General features: G+C 40.3%; 1 long non-coding RNA gene across 1 annotated transcript in view; it reads left to right on the forward strand.

Annotated features, from left to right (window-relative positions):
* Positions 1-14,697, forward strand: part of LOC148133290 (uncharacterized) — a 42,859-nt gene extending 28,162 nt beyond the window's left edge. The window contains exon 4 of the long non-coding RNA XR_015746642.1: positions 13,998-14,697. This is a non-coding gene — a long non-coding RNA (uncharacterized LOC148133290). The remainder of the gene's footprint in view (positions 1-13,997) is intronic.
* The last annotated feature ends 1,770 nt before the right edge of the window (positions 14,698-16,467 follow it).

Raw genomic sequence — 16,467 nt, forward strand, 5'->3', positions numbered from 1 at the left:
CTTATTCAGCCTTTGCTAATTGCAAATATTAATTAGTGCTATTTTATGCCACAGTACATTATTCTAGATTTAAGGATGGAGAGAGAGAGAGGGAGGGAGGGAAGGAGAGAGAGAGGGGGGATGTTGGATATCCTGCATGAAAACTATCCTATTTTTTTTTCAAGCCTGCAAATAGAATCAGATTGCTTTGCTGGAGCATATCCATAGACAGTGGCACCAGTCTGGATTTATGCAAGTGTTAAGAAGAGTGCTTCCAGACAGATAGCTCCTGGCACTGCCAATCAAATAAGTCTGTTCAATGTTCAGTTTTTCTTGTATCAAAAAAAAAAAAAAAAGTCAGAAGAAAACTTGGGAAGGGGAATGGCTTAAAGGTGAGGAAGGGGGGGGGAGAATAAATGGAAGTGTACATCTTTAAGACTCCCTCCCTTCTATAAAATGTCATGTTGGAGGCTGGATGATTGCACAATCAAAACCACTGCTGGAATCAACTCAAGATCCAAACTATTGAACCCAGCTGGCTAGTCATGGTACTTCCTATGAATTTGGGTGCTCTTTAAAAAACAAGCAAACAACAACAACAACATGTTTTTCCTTTGATGAAGGATGGCTTTTATTTCCATTTGGCGAGTAAATCCCTGTGCTGTGTCGTTCCGCATTTGCTACTGATCAGAACTCAAAATGGTTATGGCACGGTTGAATTAGATTCAGGATCCTAATGCATTTGTGTAGTGCAATGCCTTCAAGACAGGATTCTTTTTTGGTTAACTCCTCCATCTACTGGATGCTCCGGGAAGTGCAACTTTAGGCCAGCTTTAAAGCAAAGCTTGCTGGCTGGACGTTAAGAGAGCCTCACCCAAACTTCAGGTGTTTGCGGCATTGGGAGTTTGGCATTCTGTTATTGCTATATGAAGCAGCCTAAATGTTTGGTTATTGTGCCTTTTAAAAATCCAACCTATTTTTGGAGTGGTAAATTGGCCAATTTTACCCGAGGAATAGTTGGTGTAACCTGCTCTCTACTCAATCTGCAGACTCTTTCCCATGGTTCTCTGAGGAGTGTGCCAGAAAGAAACTAAACCATCATAGTTTTTTGCTGCCCCCATCACTAATCCCCCATTACTTCGGTTCTGGCTTGTGGCAGGGGAACTCTAAGGATGGCGTATGGAGAAGTAGGATCTAAAATTGGGCAGAATTTGAACAAACTTGCCCAAACACTGATGCCTATTTTCACAGTCAAGATAAGGACAGTTAAAGATCCACTGATGCAAAAATGCAGGAGAAAAGAGTCCAGATCAAAGGAAGGAAGGAAGGAAGGAAGGAAGGAAGGAAGGAAGGAAGGAAGGAAGGAAGGAAGGAAGGAAGGAAGGAAGGAAGGAAGGGAGTGGAAGGAGCGGGCTTTATTTCTGTGTTCTAATGTTGGCTGATCTCCTGCACATATATGACTTCTTCTATATCAGTAAATGCTATTTATCTATCTGGGTCATGTCCTTAAACTTCTGCAGACAACTGCTAAGTGTGTGCTGGGTTTCTGGAGAGAAAGTTATTGGTGGGTTTGGTATGAAGTCTGACCAGGAGAGTGTTCTTATAAGGCCACCCTCATCCCTGATTTTCAACATCAGCACCAGTGGGAAAGCTAGAAGACAGTCACAGCACAACTGGGATTGGAGATTGTTTGACAGATGGATATCCCTATGAGTTTAGCTATCTGATCAGTAGTCTCACACACTCACACCCTATTTCACCTGTCACTTCTCCCAGCCTGGGGATCAACTGTTAAAACTTAGAGATGCAGAAAAAGAAGCCGGAGAGGAGGCTTTTTAGTCTTCAAATTTCTGAAACCTCACATCATCAGCTCTCTCTCTCTCTCTCTCTCTCTCTCTCTCTCTCTCTCTCTCCCTCCCTCCCTCCCTCCCTCCCTCCCTCCCTCCCTCCCTCCCCCTCTGTCTCTCCCTCTCCCTCTATCTCTCCCTCCCTCCCTCTGTCTCTCTCTGTCTTTCCCTCCCTCTCTCTGTCTCTGTGTATCTGTCTCTTTCTCCTTCCCTCTCTCTGTCTCTGTCTATCTGTCTCTCTTTCTCCCTCCCTCTGTCTCTTTCTATCTCTCCCTCCCTCTCTCTGTTTCTGTCTGTCCCTCTCTCCCCGCCTCTCTCTCTCTCCCTTGCTCCCTCCCTCTGTCTCTCTCTCTGTGTGTGTGTCTCTCTCTCCCTCCCTCTGTCTCTCTCTGTCTCTCTCTGTTTTTCTCCTCCCTCCCCTCCCTCCCTCCCTCCCTCCCTCTCTCTTTCTCTCTTTCTCTCCAGCTTTGTGGGACAATCACTCCCACTTTTCCTATGAGCTGTTATTGAGGCTGCGTTTGCCATATGTTTACCAGATTCAGAAGTAGCCCAAGTAATTCCTGACAAACCCTCAACTGATTCTCCCTCTCACACTTCAGTGCCCCTTCCCAACACACAATATGCCTGTTGTTAAATAAAGGTTTAGTGACCTTTTGGAAGAGAAGTGTAAATTCATGTTCCAAATCTATCTGAAACACTGTAGTTTCAGCCACCCAGTGCTGACAAAGTGGCAAATAGAATCCATACTTTAAGAGCCACTTGGCAACACCACAAAAAAAAAAAACAATGGGTGCAGATGTGGTACCTCTGACTGGAGATTTTACAGTATCCTTCACCTGCCACACCCACCAAGCCATGCCCATAGAACCAGTAGTAAAAATTTTTGAAACCCACCACTTACAGATGGTGCATTATATTGATAACTAGCTGCTTAAGTTGAAAAACATTAAGACCAAAGGAATTGCCTCAGATATGGCTTGGACACACAATTAAGGAAACATCAAGGATTGCTAGGGCATGTCCATGCTATGCTTACATGCAAGTGGGCAAGATCTGGGTAACAAATGTTTAATATATGCTCTGGTTGCTTAAAGACTGGTTTTCTACATCCTAGATAAGATCCTGAAGATGATTTTATTGGGAGAAAAAAAATACATTTGGGTACAGGAAGTTTTTGTGACTGCGAAAATGCTATGGACAAGCATTAATGTTGTAATTCCACATGTGCATTCTGGGGTGGAAAATCCTTTATAAATCTAATTCTACCATCTGAATCAGGTAGGGCAAAACCTTTCAGGCTGAGCTTGACTTGTGATGATATGATGGGCACAAGAGCTTGGATGGCAATGCAAGAATGTCTTGGCTTTCCCTCCTGGGAATTATGCCTAACTTCTCAATCAAGCCTATAATTTATTTTTCAACAGCTATTTTATTAGAGGAGGCAAGCTATATTTGTTTGGACTGAGGTATGTTCAGAGCAGTTTCAAAGAATTGCTCAAAGGGAAATTCAAATTTAAACTAGAGACATATTTTTAAAAAAGAAACAAAGAAAGAAAATCCAACGAGGTATTTTAACCAAGAACATTGTTGAAGGCATTGTCTGTCTCTTGATAATTTGGGATAATAAGACATATGCGTTGCTGTAATCCTAGTAGTCAAAACTTTTTTCAATGGGATGCATGGAATAACCTGCGTCTTCTCTAAATCTTGCTTCTGGTGAAGCTGTTAGCGCTCAACTTCAAACTGTATCTGGCCTCTGCTGTTATTACGTCATCTGCATAATCAAAAGATAAATAAAAGGCTTTATCTAAACATTTCTGAGTTGCATTGAAATTCCTTGTTGGAACAAGGAATTCCCTGTTGGAACAATTCCTTGTTGGAACAAAAGGGTGACATTAAGCAATTAACTGCAAACACACCAGTCAAGTTAGGACAGTAACTAACACCTCTCAATTCTATCAAAAAGATGATTGTATATATTTATGTGTTCACTGTAGAGTCATTGTTATAGAACTGAGAACTGCTGGTGTTCTGAAATGGCCTGCAGGTAAAATTTTACAGAAAATGTAATCAAATATCCATGATCTGATTACCAAGAAAGAAACAATCTTTATTTTCAAAGCAGCAAGTTTCTAAACCTCAATGTCAGCCTAAAAACAAAAACAAGAAAAAAAAACCTCACCATTAAAAAAAAAAAGATTTTGCTTACAGTCTATTGCTCCTATAATCCTTCTAACCTTTATAATTTTTACCTAGGTACTTACTACCATCATGTTTTTTTGTTACCATTAATTTGAACGCTATTCCGGATTTGGAAAGAACTGAAAAAGCAGATTAGGATAAAGTATGGAAAACTAACTTTTTAATAAGAAACAAGTAATATTACACAAAGAGGCTTGATGCAAGTTTATGCAGATCACAGAATCAGAACACCCAGTGTACAATTCTGAGGGATTTTTTTGGAGGGCGAAACTGGAAAGCTGTGGAAAGGCGGGGTGGGGGGAATGCAACAAGTGCCACTATTAAGAAATGCTGCTTGAATTGCAACACAGCCTCTCAAGAGGGCTGCTGAAGCCACGTGGTTGAGTAATTTGAAAAGTGCAAAGAGAACAGAAGTATTGCAGCCACCTAAGATGCATGTTCAATGTCCCTGCAGTGAGGTCATTGATCATTTCAAAGAAACAGTGCTGGCAGAGCATTTTCTCTGATAGTTTTGGACTTTAGAATCCAATCCTTCCAGTATTTGGATGCAGGCAGTAGGAAAGTTGGAGAAGGGTGAGCAATACAACCCATGGCTAACCCCAACCTTATCCCAAAAGCTTATTACCTTCGTAGTATTTGTGTGGCAGACTGAACTATTGCAACAGTACTATCCAATGAAATCTTGACACGTCCTAGTTGTGGCACGGAATAAGGAGAAGCTATTATCAGGCAAATGACTAGGAGTATGTCACAAGTGCAATGCACTTTGGAGTCAACTTTTTTCTCCCTCAGATTGCCGAGTTAAATCCACAAGAATGCCACCACCAAATCGCTAGCATTTTGCAAATCTCATCTCATAATACTCATCCAGCTATCTGGCTGGGGCACAACAGTTATTTCTGTTCCTTAAGCATGGCAAATTGGTCTGGGCAGTTGTTGATGACAGCGAAGATGGAATGTCTTTCTTGCCAGACCATATGCTGATGGAGGCAGACAGAAATTTGGCTCTTCCATGCTGCTTTTCTCAGTTTCTGAGGATAGAAATAGTGGTTCATTCACCAGCATATCCACCATTGTGGTTTACTCCTCTTGACAAAAATTGGTGGTCTCTTCCTGGTGACCAAATTTGCAGATGGTACTAAGCTGGCAGGAATAGCCAACACCCTAGATCAGGGGTGTCCAACCTTGGCAACTTTAAGACTTGTGGACTTCAACTCCCAGAAAATTCTTATGAATTCTTGCCATTTCATTATTGTACCAATATTTTTATCAAACACTTTATGGACAAAACTCTAGTACAAATGATTTCCCAAACAATTAATGAGTAAGTATTAAGTACGGAGAAGGAAGGTACAGACGAACATTTTACTATACAATTTTTCACTAGCAAGTTCAGGTACAGCCCAGCGTTTGCTTTTTATGGTTATACAAGGAACCCTGAACTCTGATCCCTTTGTAAAACTGAACCCTAGAGCAGAATTTAAAGCAGAGGTCTCCAAACTTGGCAACTTTAAGACTTGTGGACTTCAACTCCCAGAATTCTCCAACTATACTGGCTGGAGAATTCTGAGAGTTGAAGTCCACAAGTCTTAAAGTTGCCAAGGTTGGACACCCCTGCCCTAGATGATAGGCTCAAGATCCAGATGGATCTTGACTGACTTGAACCCTGGGCCCTATCCAGTGATGGTATGCTGCCGGTGCAGCCTGGTTCGACTGAACCGGTAGTAAAAAAAAAAAAGACTCCAATCAGTTGAGAGGAGGAAAACAAGCCTCCTAGAATTAGCTGAGAGGATCATAGACCAAAAAGCGCATGGGAGGGTGGGAGGGTCGCTCCTAGCTTTTCATTTCTTCATCCTCTCAGCTGACTGGCTTGTTAGGGGTGCACGCATTGGGGGGGGGGCGTGTGTGTGCGCACGTGCATGTGATCACCCACCGAATCGGTAGCAACTAAGGTAAGATCCCACTACTGGCCCTATCTAACAAAATGAAATTCAGTGTAGAGAAAAGTATAATCTTACACTTAAGCAAGAAAAACCAAAAGTACACATAGAGACTGTATGAAACCAGGCTTAACAGCAGTAACTGTGAGGGGGATTTTGAAGTCTTAGTGGACAGCCAATTAAATATGAGCCAGCAGTGTGCAGCGGCAGTCAAAAAAGTCAATGCAATCCTAAATTGCATTAACAGAGGGATACAATCAAGATCAAGGGAGGTACTAATACCACTGTATAAAGCCTTAGTAAGACCACACTTAGAATACTGCATCCAATTTTGGTCACCACACTATAAAAAAGTTAGTTGAGACTTTAGAAAAAGTGCAGAGAAGAGCAACCAGGATGATTAGGGGACTGGAGGCCAAAACATACAATGAATGGTTGCAGGAACTGGGCATGGCTAGTCTCGTGAAGAGAAAGACCAGGGGAGACATGATAGCAGTCTTCCAATATTTGAGGAGCTGCCACAGAGAGGAAGAAGGGGTCAAGCTATTTTCTGAAGCACCTGTAGGCCAGACAAGGAATAATGGATGGAAACTGAACAAGGAGAGATTTAACCTGGAAATAAGGAGAAACTTTCTGACAGTGAGAACAATCAATCAACGGAACAGCTTGCCCTCGGAAGTTGTGGGAGCTTCATCACTGGAAGCTTTCAAGAAGAGACTGGACTGCCACCTGTCAGAAATGGTGTAGGGCAGGGGTGTCAAACTCATGTTGTCACGGCAGCATCATGTGATGTATCAGACCTTTTCCCCTTTGCTAAACTGGGCATGGGCATGGCTAGCATGTGACACATCCGGCCCTGGTGTAGGCTCTCCTGCTAGTGCAGAGGGTTGGACTAGATGACCTACAAGGTTCCTTCCAACTCTGTTAATCTGTAGTTTTCTTCTTCTTTTTCCCTAGCAGGTAGAAAATTCTCAAAGAGTTTGTCTTCTGTCAGTTTTCCACTGATCACTGCTGAGGTGAGACATTGCTGGTGAATAATTATTCTCTAAGGAAGGAAGTGGTTATGTTTGAAGAGATGACACCTGATCATTTAATGAAGCTGAACCCAAATCAACCCCACACTATGGCCATAATTCCCTAAAGCAGCAACATGTTTATATTACTATTCTTAAATGATATTCTGCACTATAGCCTACTGGATACTGTAATGTGCTTTTTATTAGACTGCTAAAAATTGACCAATTTGAACTAAAACATAGAGTACCTTACTTTCTTGTTTCTTGTGAAATTTTCTTAAGCTTTCTGAAGAAATAAGTTAGAAGAAGCACTAGAACAGAAAAGAATAATTGAACGTTTATCAGCTTGTGTAAAACTCTGATGGAAGCAGTCACCAGCAAAACTTAAACACACCTAAATTGTCATTTATTTTATTTTATTTTTTTATTTGTCAATTGCTTACAAGATAATAGGTATAAGTAAAAACATAGTTATGAATACAGGGATACATATAAGAAAAATAAAAATATATATAAAAGAAACAATAGGACAGGGACGGTAGGCATGTTGGTGGCCTGTTTTCTTGCAGGCACAGGGAGGTTCCTGTTAGTAGTAACTTCTAAGGGGAAGAAACAATACCAGAAGGGCAACTCAGGTACTTTTTATTTCATGCTTCCTTAAAGGAAATTAATTTGAATTAAAAATGGCTAATGCAGAGTAGAAGAAAGTAGCTGGTTTTGCAATAATTATTCAGTTGAGCTTCAGGGATGAATTTGAAGTGATTTCTCTCTGGTCCAAGTCCAAATCCAAAAGGGTAGTTAGCAAATTTGAAAGAGAGTTGGAAAGCTGTTTTTTTCCATTCCAGGTAGAGCTCATGGGGACCATTCTTTTACCAAATGGCCTTATCTGGAAATGCATCCAACCTTAATCATTTTATAAATGGAGAAATCAATTCTGGACTTCTTTCTGTGCGTGGAAGGTTTTTATAAGCCACCCTGGATTTCATCCACCTCTCTATTCTTTGCACCAGTATTAACAGATAATCAGAGTTGGAAGGGACCTTGTAGGTCATCTAGTCCAAGCCCCCGCCAAAGCAGGAGACCCTACACCATTTCTGACAAATGGCAGTCCAATCTCTTCTTGAAAGTCTCAAGTGATGGCGCCCCACAATTTTTGAGGGCAAGCTGTTCCATTGGTTGATTGTTCTCACTGTCAGAAATTTCTCCTTATTTCCAGGTTAAATCTCTCCTTGTTCAGTTTCCATCCATTATTCCTTGTCTGGCCTACAGACGCTTTAGAAAATAGCTTGACCCCTTTTTCCTCTCTGTGGCAGCCCCTCAAATATTGGAAGACGGCTATCATGTCTCCCCTGGTCCTTCTCTTTATTAGACTAGCCAAGCCCAGTTCTTGCAACCGTTCGTTGTATATTTTAGCCTCCAGTCCCCTAATCATCCTGGTTGCTCTTCTCTGTACTTTTTCTAGAGTTTCAACATCTTTTTTATAATGTGGTGACCATCCCTTTTGTACAGTTTTTCATTGGACCAGTTGCAGACATCATGACTAATAAAACCAAAGCCTTCCCTTTTACACCACTCCTTTAGCCACACATCTGCTACATGCTGCCCTTTCCCTTTTTGTTCCTTGAATACTGGTAGAACCTCTGAAAAGATAAGCCTACAGCCCATATTACTAAGTTCATACCCCAAGCTCTGGAAGTCTTTCTGAACAGAAAGTACATCCTTCTAGGATAGATCATTTGTACCAAAATGTATAATAGCATCAACATCACAGTCCTTGCTGGCATTCTTGACTATCTTAAGCATACGCTTCTTGTCTCTGCTGGCAGTAGCACTTGGTAGTCACTGGTGCGTAATACCTGATTCACACTTTCCCCTTCCCAAAGTAAGTTCTTCTTCTAGGACCATGATCCCCGGCTTACTTGAGTTATCATTATCACAACTACCTTGACCTGACACTTTAGTGTCCCTATTAAGGTCAGCAAGGGCACTGTATCTGTTTTGCTGGGACACAGCAAAAGCTTTGTGTTTATGGTCCACAGCTCTCACTCTGCCAGATCCCACGGTTATCCATACTGCCCTTTTCCTGTAGGATCTTTGTGGTAGTGGGGGCTGGTAGCACGGCAGCTCAATAGATGGCTGGATTGGGCACCTAGTTTCTGCTTGGAGAGCACAGATTAAAGATTCTAGATAGGTAATCTGTCCATGTAGACTGGTAGTCATCAGAGACTCCTATATTTGGACCAGTAAATTCAATTCAACCTAGAAAACTTGAGCAAGATCCCTTTGGTAGGCATTGGCAAATACAGATGAGGAAAAGAGGACTTCTGGCCTTTCTGGGCAATGGTAACAATGTCTCCACCTGAAGCCTTCCATCTAACAAATCTTACTCCCCAGATTAGCTTCCAAGCTCTCTACGCAAACAGCATGAATGAACTTAAGTCTTTATTTGCATTCCCTTCAAATTGCTCTCTGCCACTGGCATGAGACCTTGGCATATTTATTTTAAGATTAGTGAAGCCAAGATATTTTACCCAGGCATGCTGCCTTGGTGTTACTGCACCACAAAATAGCTTTAAAGCAGTACTGAGTCAGAATAAATTAGTTACTCCCTCCCTCCCTCTCTCTCTCTCTCTCTGAGAGAATTTCTCCTGTCCTCCTCCTCTTCCTCTTACATGGTCATCAGCTTAATTCTCCCCAAATAAACAGCATCCCTCCTCCTCTAGTTTGCAACTTCTCCTTTAACTGGCTAGTGAGAAAGGTTGAGTGGCAGTGAGCCACTATCCTAACTCCTTCCTTGTTCTTCCTTCAATTCTCTCAGTTTTCACAGTAAGGGAGGGAAAGTAAGCACCAAGAATGGTGCAGGAAAGCAGCAAAGCCATCCATTGGACTGACCAGGGGAATAATGACAGGGTGCTATGGAGATACCATCTCTGCTTTGCCTATAATGAAGTTCCATACCAGAGATGGTATTTAGCAGTTCTGACCAGTCCTGGAGAACCGGTAGCAGAAATTTTGAGTAGTTCAGAGAACCGGTAAATACCACCTCTGACTGGAGATTTTACAGTATTCTTCCCCTGCCACGCCCACCAAGCCACGCCCACAGAACCAGTAGTAAAAAATGTGAATGCCACCACTGAGGCGAAGGCAGGCAAGCTTCTCTCATCCAAATACTTTACTGCTGAGTTCCAATTTCCATTCACTATAACCAACCTGACCAAAGTTTAGAAAGAACACAACACAAAAGTTGAAGGTACTGGATTGTCTACTCTGATGTTTTAAGGAAGGATCTCTGTGGTCAGAGGCTAAGTGATGTAACCGCGAGTCTTTTTTTTTTTTTTAAAGAGAGACAAAGTAGTTAAATTGCAGAGCACAAGCCACACATTAAGCCCAGGGAAGGACAGTGTGTAACCTCTGATTTCTCCACTGGGGAAACAATTATTTGGGATCTATTATTTTTTTTAAAATGCCATTTTAAAGGGTTAAGCTTCTCTACTTTCACAACAGGTTTCAGTTATGTCTCAAAAGAAGACTACACAAGGGAACTGCTTCTACAATGCTTTTTCAGATCAGGAAACATAGGAAGCCAAAAAAAGGGCACAGAAGGATGGAAAGAAATGTAACAGAAAAACAACGGCACTAGTAATAAGCCTTCTTGGTGGAATTTCAGCTTTACAATGCAATGAAAAGGATACCTCACCATTTATCCTCCAAATGAGGAGAAACAGAAGAGGAAGAATACCTTTGGCATATTATGATTTTTTTAAAAAATTGAGTAGGAAATGTATTGTTATTGTGCTATTGTTTCTGTCATCTCTCATCTCTTTACTACCTCATTACCATGTTATATGAGGTGATCATAATGGAGTGATGGTCTCTTCAAATAGCAAAAATAAAGAATACAAAGACATCAATTTACCGCCACATTATGTTCAAAGATGATAGAGGGAACGTCCAGCCTGCTAAAACATTCCTGCATATTCCTTTAGTCTCAGTCTTGAATGTGATAGAAATATTGTTGTGTCTTTTCCCCACATTTTATTGAGGAAGAAGGTAGAGGATATAAAAACTAAGATGGAATCTGCAGATTACAGCCATCTTTGCTCGTGAAACTCTGTACTTTGATATGAACACTCATGCACAAACTATGTGTACATATTCAGGATGAAAACTACTTATTCAGAAGTGAGTAAAAATAGTCTCTAATTTTGAGAAATGTAAGAGGTAATACCTCAAATTCAGTACTTTTATACATGGAGTCCTTGGTATTCTATGAGCTTGGTTGTTTCCTTGTAGACATTTCATTACACTACTAGATAGTATTCTTCACATATAGGCCTGTCTATTTCTTTTGTAAGTGAATGCATACAAATAAAACCATAATACAGGCAGTCCTTAATTTACCACAGTTCATTTAGTGACTATTCAAAGTTACAACGGCACTGAAAAAAGTGACTTATGACCATTTTTCACAGTTACAACCTTGGAAGCATCCCCAGAATCATGTGATCAAAATTCAGATGCTTGGCAACTGTTCCATACTTATGACCGTTGCTGTGTCCCAAGGTCACATGATCATCTTTTGCAACCTTCTGACAAGCAAATTCAGTGGGGAAGCCAGATGTACTTAACAACCGGGTTACTAACTTATAAGTTACTGCAGTGATTCACTTAACAGCTCTGGCAATAAAGGTGGTAAAATGAAGCAAAACTCACTTAAAAATGTCTCACTTAAATTTTGGACTCTATTTTATTTTATTTTATTTATTTGATTTGTCAATCGCTTACAAGGTAATAGATATAAGTATAAACATGAGTAAGAATACAGGAAATGGGTACGAATAAATGGGGACAATAGGACAGGGACGGTAGGCACGATGGTGCACTTATGCACGCCCCTTACTGACCTCTTAGGAATGGGGTGAGGTCAATAGTGGATAGTTTGAGGTTAAAGGAGTGAGGGTTAGAGGATGTAACAACAGAGTCAGATAGTGCATTCCAGGCATTGACCACTCTGCTGCTGAAGTCATACTTTCTGCAATCCAGTTTGATTTAAAATGCAGATGGACTGCTGGATCTTGGCCTGATAGGTTTGTTCTACATTTTAAAGATAAAGACCAGTCTTTTGAAGACAGCAAAGTCCACATTTTGGACAGAGAGGATCACTTGTATGAAAGAGGGATCAAAGAGACCATCTATGTCCAAACAGCCCTTTCTGGTAGGATTCAATTTTTTTTACTACCGGTTCTGTGGGCATGGCTTGGTGGGCATGACGGGGAAGCATACTGTAAAATCTTCAGTCAGAGGTGGTATTTGCTGGTTCTCCAAAAAAAAATTCCGCTACCGGCTCTCCAGGACTAGTCAGAACCTGCTGAATACCACCTCTGCCTCTCTCAGCAGAGGGTAGGGATACAACATCATCTATCTCCAGTCTACAACACAGTCCTTTCAACAGTTCCAAGAAGGCTGCACACCCATTTTCACTACTCAGGTGACCCTGAGAACACAGATAAACCTCCAGTTTGCCTCAATGACTCTATAAAAGGATGCAAATGACCAGCTGTCTGCTAGGAGTATAAATCCTTCCATTCTCCATCATAAAGCCAGAGCTAAAGAATCTTTTAGGATCAGAAGTAAAATATCTTCAAAGAAAAACGAAAAAAGTCCAGTTGCCTCTTGAAAAAGCACCTTTGGGACTGGTCCAGCATAGTCTGGCTCAATTGCTGCCCTCTTGTAAGGAGACTGTTGCATTAGTAGCATTAAGCAGGATTTGATTGTCACTTAATACTTCTAACATGAATGGGAAGATAAATTTTATCCTTTGTCTCAGGCCCAAAATACCATGGGCCAACCTTATCTTCATTTAGGCAGCAGCACTTGTTGCTTAGTGCACTTAACAAAATTAAGTCAGTATGGTATTTCTTTTTACAACAGAAGTGCAGGGCAGCCATAAATATATAATGTTGTAAACCCCAGAGAAGCAGGTGTAATGTTAAAAGTCATGTGTATTTTACAACTAATAGAAATCGGGATTCTGATTGTTACCCATGCATTTTCTTTCCATGTTTTAAAATGTCCATATCTACTGTACATCTACAAATTAATGCAATTAAAGCTAACCTAAGCAACTCATTGCAACAAGATCTCTTGCAACCTCTTAATGTCCTTCGTGGGATCCCAAATTCCTGATGGGCTTTATCATTGCAGTACATTGAAAATCAGTGTCATAATTTCAAACTATTCATGGGCAAGATACAATGAACACAATGAAGATACAATGAAGATACAAGGTACTGCAAAGCCTAAAATAAATTTCAACTAAAAGTGCAAAGAGAACACCTAACTACTTTCTCTAGCTCATCCTGGTTCAGTCCATGTACATACAGTTTGTTTTCGCATCTGTATCATTTCCTGTCTAATAGTGCTCAAAAGGTACTAAGGTTTTGTGGCGGGAACCACGAGTAGTTACCTAAGCAGCTGTCTGAGTGCTGCAAATGACACAGCTGCTTTAAAAGAAGGAAAAGAAATGCTTTGTGTGTCCTTCCATGTGTTGCCACCCTCTTTTTGAATATTTTGCAGTATTCTCAAAAAATGATGCAGTGGGTTGGAACAAGCATCATATATTTCATGAGAGGGACAGACATCTCAGTAATGTCATAAAATGTTTACATAGCTCCCTTCCTAGGAAAGCTATGCCCATTAAAAGGAGCAAAGTACCCATCAATTGTTTTGACTGAAACCTGTGGTGGCTCTGCATGATGTCAAGCCTAGATAACTCGATGGACATCTTGCATTCCAGGAGTCTCCTTTTCAGATGAATTATTTGAGCATTCCATTTTGCAAGGCATGCTACTAAGGAAGGAATCTTAAACTTTGCAGTAGCTGAACAAAACAAAATAATTCCTGGCACCTCCTCCTAATTGGGGGGGGATGCTAGCTGGCAACAACTATTTCATCCTTACCTCTCTTTCCATTTTCATCTGATTAATCTATATTTCTTTCCTCTCTCTTCACAGAAAGAACCTACTCAGCAGTTTTAGAGGAAGTACTTTCCCTACCCCCATCCTTTAACTGATACACTGTACCACTTAATGCTTTTTCTCACAGAATCCCAGCATTCTCTGGAGGAAAGCACTTCTTACAGGCTTCCTTAGGTCCAAGTGGTTTAGCAGTAAAGGAACTGAATGAGGTGCACGTGCCCAGTGAGGTCTGGCTAACCAAGACCAAGCAACGCAGATGCAGAATGTTGAAGGACCAAGCAGGATAAAGATCCATGTGACCATTTACCACCCCCTCCCATCCATTGCAATGCATTTGGCTCTTTGCTCAATACGCCAGTAAAATGAATAGAGTACTTTCATTGCTATTAAAGCAGTTCAGATTCCAGCACTGTCAGAAGTAACCAGTGCCAAGTTATCAATATTGTTTGAGCTGAAGTACATAAAATAAACTTTTGGACTCTTAATACCTGCCTGGAACGCTAAACTGTTCTCTTGTACCTCATTACAGGATGGTGAGAGGGCTGAAAAAGAGAATAAATGCAGCCAGGTTTAAAAATCTCTGAAATATATATCATTTATATTTGACAAAACAATTATCTTTTTTTAAAAAAAACATTCTTGTAATTGCATCCAAATCAATAGACCAGGATAAAATTATGATTTTCCCCCTGTTTTAGGTACTAATACACAGAAAATTTTAATTGTTTAGAGAACTATGTATATAGAATTAACCAAGGAATATGGGTGCTTAGGTGGCCTTAGAACGAATGGTCTGTAATTTGTCAAGACTAAAGGTGATTCCACTGGACCAAGATTAATAATAAAATTATGACTTGGACACCAAAGAGTTGACTTTTTGTTGTTTTTTTGGTTTTTATTCTCAGCCAAAAGGGTCCCTGGTTCAACTTACCTTCTCCAGACAGAGTGGAGTCAATGCCAACCACAAAAAGACAAAAATGCAATGGCGGAGGCCAACAACTTGGCTTTCTACTTGGTAAGCACTTGGGTGTATGTTTGAAAAGATGAACAATTATCACAGGAATGTATGCATGTGCTAAAAGCCAATACATAGACAACCTGAGATGGAGGCTTTGTTGGAAGAATTGCAACATGGAGATATTCTGGAATGTCCATCTTGACTTTTAGAACTTGCCATCCTTTCAGAGATCTTCAATTCCCAATCCACCAAAAAAGGGAAAAAAGTAAGTGACATTACAATTTACACTTTTTTCTTCAGTGCACGAATCACTCTGAATGCTCAGAGTAATGCACCTATCTTTTTTTTTTCTATGACATATCATTCCATTTTATCACGAACACATAGATACACTGACGTTACTATACATTTGCTTTGGGTTTCTTCCCTTCAAAGGATTTTTGGTTGCCAAATACATTTTAGAAAGCTATTCTGCACCTTTATTGACCTTTAAAACTACTATGAGATTGAAATATTTATTATTTTGGCCAACAGGATTACATTAGCAATGTGAATGACAAGCATGTGAATGAAAGGTATTTAGTGGCTTTGAGAATGTTATTAAACTGCAGCTGCCCTACATATTCTTATGTGATCATCATCGGACCAATTTTAAAACTTTGCTTTCCTAACATCAATAACATACTCATCCCTGTGGTATTTGTGTGCTTGGAATTTGCTAGGAATGTAACTAAAACTGCCTGACAGCTGTTGGTATTGTCTTTGTCTAATCGTTTTAAGCATGCAGATTGGCCAGATGTATCTGAGTAATTGTCATTGGAAATGTTACCTCAAGGTTTTGAAAGTTATACATAAAGGCAAGTTCCCCTTCATGTATATAAGCAAATGGTTAATCCATCTAGTTTCCTATTACTATCGGTATTAGCTTCCAGGACAGTGAGGGATAGTGGCACCTTTGGAATTTGAGTGCTTGTTGTTGGACATTTTGTGATTGAACATTTAAAATAATAGTTTATTGAAACCTGGAAGATATTTCATTGTGCAGATGAAACTTTACTTTTCTATTACCGTACTTTAAAGCAATACCAACTTTTCTATTATTTTAAAGAAATACCAAATATAATTTCCCATAAAAGGTCCCTTTCCCTCTTCTTGAAAATTCAGGATCAAAAATATGTTTATCTGGAGATCCAGGCACTTCTGGTGTGATTTTTTTTTTCATTTCCTATAAAAAGGCAGATCAAATCTACTAACTGAAATGAATTCGCGGGCACTTACATGTATGGCCTTCAGCTTTGTTCGGGTATTTTCCCACGTCATAGTAGTGGTGCTTTTAAAGTTGTAGCAACGTTTCAGCAGAATCTCATATATGGTATTCAGCTTTGTTTGGGTATTTTCCCAAGTCATTATAGTTGTGCTGTGCCAGAATGGTTTTTTCTTCATCCTGATTGGTTGGGAGTCTGACTCACAGATGAACACTATACAGAAGCCTGATGATGGCAGATGAGATTCTGCCAAAACGTTGCTACAACTTTAAAAGTACAACTA

Source organism: Notechis scutatus, chromosome 1, assembly GCF_049901735.1.
Source record: "Notechis scutatus isolate UNSWTSFEM ecotype Mainland chromosome 1, rNotScu1.2, whole genome shotgun sequence".
In the NCBI taxonomy this organism is placed as follows: Eukaryota; Metazoa; Chordata; class Lepidosauria; order Squamata; family Elapidae; genus Notechis; species Notechis scutatus.